The sequence below is a fragment of the Sus scrofa genome, unplaced genomic scaffold (genome assembly GCF_000003025.6).
Source record: "Sus scrofa isolate TJ Tabasco breed Duroc unplaced genomic scaffold, Sscrofa11.1 Contig1630, whole genome shotgun sequence".
NCBI classification, from domain to species: Eukaryota; Metazoa; Chordata; class Mammalia; order Artiodactyla; family Suidae; genus Sus; species Sus scrofa.
The window spans coordinates 19,673-23,079 of record NW_018084923.1 but is presented as its reverse complement, the minus strand read 5'-3'; the positions used below and the strand labels follow the sequence as shown (position 1 = coordinate 23,079).

General features: G+C 46.7%; 1 pseudogene; it reads right to left on the bottom strand.

Annotated features, from left to right (window-relative positions):
* Positions 1-340: 340 nt before the first annotated feature.
* On the bottom strand, positions 341-2,234 carry LOC100518212 (annotated as a pseudogene).
* Between the last annotated feature and the right edge of the window lie 1,173 nt (positions 2,235-3,407).

Below are 3,407 nucleotides of genomic sequence, written 5' to 3'. Positions count from 1 at the left end.
ACACAAATTGAAATATTCCTACGTATACACAGCAGTCTGACTCCACTTTTTATAAAACTGGAATAAAATGGGAAAAGTGCCATCTTTATTTATCCTAAATTAATTTTAAATGTCGTTTTGACACAAAAAGGTATATACATGACACAGCTACACAACCTTTTTTCAACAGGACAACAAGTGTCAAAACTCTGTGGATGTATAGGGTGAAACAAGATTGGTCAGGAAAAGAGAATTGTACCTACAACTGGTAATCTGACACAATGTCCTACTGCCATTTAAAAAAAAAAAAACATCCATTTTCAGATTATTTATGGTGTTTTATCCCTCTTGATAAAAAAAATCAGACTTTTGTAATTTGTGTGTGCTGAACTTCATCAAAAGGTTCATTCTCTGGATCAGAGTCAGTGGTGTCAGAATATCTATAATGATCAGGTTCATTGTCATAACATCCGGTGTTACAGAAGCTGAACTGCTAGCCTCTGGACTTTATGACTCCTTTACTGCTTTTGTGAAGTACAGCTTCACCTTAAAATTTGGAGAAAAGTGTCAGTTGGCCTTGTCTTTATTTGCTTTGTCAAGATCATTTTTTGTTAAAATGAGCACTAGATATTCCTTGTCATTATCTGTACGTTCTATACTGCAAATACTATCAATTTCTTGATCACATGGGCTTCCATTTTCTACTTTTTCTGAGGTTTCCTCTGGTCCTGGTATGAAGGATGTATTTACCCAAAAGTGAAAGATTTTTTCTTTTTTTAGCATCTTGTTCTGTTTGTGGAAGAACTCCACTTTGATGTCACCACACACAGGCAATGGCTGAGGGAACTCAAAGTACATGAACTTGTCTTCCCATCATGTGGGTCCTGAATTGGAGGCTGGCAGACCACAAACTGAGGATTGCATGTTCCACCACTGAACACTGGAATAGTTTCAAACAACATCTTGCGAAACAACAGTGCACTGGTCTATAATCCAGATGATTCTTTAACAGGTAGCTGTAATAATACACATAGTGACTCTGACTGGGAAGAGTTACTCCCTTTTTGTCTCTGGTCCTTACTTCCCCATAGAAATCTTGTGCCTTTAAAAATTTGCCCGGATGAAACAAATATGCACAAATCATTACACCAGTTCATCCTTTTCCAGGTTTACAGTGAATTGCTGCAACATGATTGTCATCTTCACTTAGCCATTGGTCAAGATCTTCACAAAAAGGTTTGATAAATTCTAGCTGTGGTGGATTATGATCTTCAAAAGGATACTGTGCAACTCTGCAGTTAAATGTGGCGGTATCATAATGTCTTTCAGCACATAGATTGTATATCTTGTAATGGTTTTTATGCTTTGAATCCAAAATCCTTACTACATCATCAATATTGTTCCTGTATATGCCTTAAAGTCTTTCTGCAGGAAACCCCAGAGCAATAATATTTGGATAAATATAGGTCAAGTCTAAGTCAAATCCATTCTCTTGATATCTCCTTTTGTTTCTGCTAACGATCTCTTTGATGATGGCTATCATGTCTGGGAGTCTGTGGCTGAAGAAAAAGGAGGAGAGAGATGGCAGAAGCTGCTGGTGGTGGGCCTTCTTCTGCAGGATGGAAATGGCTCTGCACTTGGCGGTAGCTGATGCCCCTCGCTCTGCTGCTGCTTGGCTCTGGACTGCAGCTGGGCAATGGCTGCTGCAGCGGCTGCTGGATGGTTGCAGCGACTGGGCCTGCTTCTCCTCAGCAGCCAGAGGTCTGGCAGTGGTGGCAGCAGAATAGGGAGAAGACAAATAATCCTCAGAAAGGCTGCCTCCTCCTGGGGCCTCTGGAGCCTGGGCCAGGGCTGGTGCGGTGGCAGCTGCGGAAGGGAGGTTTTAAACCGGCCGAGATCCCTGGATGTGCAGCCGCCGCCACCGTGTTGGAGGCAGGAAGAGGAGAGAGACCAACTCTCCAGTGTTCCCAGCCTTGGAAATAAGGACGGCGACTCCGACCCCCTCCCCGGAGCAGCTGCCGCCGCCGCCACCGCTTCTCCCACACTCCACTCCAGGAGCGGGGAGGTGCCACCGCAGCTCCTCAGCCGGCTCCCACCGGAGCCCATGGCTTCCACCTTCCCTTTCAGGAGAAGCCGAGGAAGAGGCTGCAGGGTTAGAAAAGACCAAGCGGAGGCGAGAAACACCTCCGCTGCCGCTGCCGCTGCCGCCGCCAATGGCCATCCGGCTCCCCAAGGGCGCTGCCCCCGCAGCTGCTCACAGGCCTTGAGAGGAGCTCTGGGCCACAGCCGCCACTGTCTCTCATCTCCTTCGCCTGAGCTTGGTCGCGCCTCACAGCGGCCCAACTCTCAAACTTCCATCATGGCGGCAGCTTCCTAGAGAAGAGAACTCTGCATTAGGGAGTTTAAAAGGAACTTCCAGTCATGGGAAAAAGTCAGAAATAATGTCAAGAAGCTACTCTTGACAGTCTTCTTCACAGTTAGGTTTAAAAGGAGAGTTGCAGTGAGGATCCCCATTGTGGCTCAGCAGGTTAAGAACCCAACTGGTGTCCATGAGAATGTGGGTTCAATCCCTGGCCTCGATCAATAGGTGAAGGCTACAGCATTGCCACAAGCTGCATTGCTGTGGCTGTGCCATAGGCCTGCAGCTGCAGCTCTGCTTCAACCCCCAGCCCAGAAACTTTCATTTGCTGCACCTGTAGCCCTGGAAAAAAAAGGAAAAGAAAATGAAAAGAAAGTTGCAATGATATTTATGTCTGAGTACACAAAGCTCTGGGACACACTGGTATCAGTCAGCTCCTGGCAAGAAGAGAGGACACATTCAAATTAAGGTAATTTGAGGCAAGTCCAGTGAAAGGGACTTTGCAAAGTACAGGTGGGCCCTAGGGAAACCACAGGGACAGTGCAGCTTCCAAGGCAGTGACAATTGAGGTTGATGGGGGGGGGGAGCAGCCATGGGTAGCAGGAGGCCAGAGCTGTGCAGAAAGATCTGTGACCCCACCAGAGGGAGTCCCTGACACCAGCTCTCCGACCTCACTCCCTTCTTCTTTCCCATGTTCCCCTGAGCTCCCTGAGCCTGAAGCAAGGGGCCCAAGGAGCCTTTGAGGTGGTCCACAAGGGTCTGTCTCTGGGGGCACTGAGTAGGATGAGCATGGGCTGGCAAGTGGATCTGGAGAGAGAAGGGGCAGGCACCCAGCCCAGAAGCTGACAAAGCTTCTGAGTGCCTGCTTACCCTGTCTGTTTTTCAAATCTCATCTGTGGGATATTTTTGTGTATACATTGACCCATAAAATCTGATTTTCTCCCAACTGAAAAACTGACTTAGACAAAATTCAAGAAGAAAACCACCCATCTCATAGTAATATTAACATATCCTACATGGAATTAATAGACCACAAGGAAATGTAATCGCCCTCTCAAGAAGCTGTTTT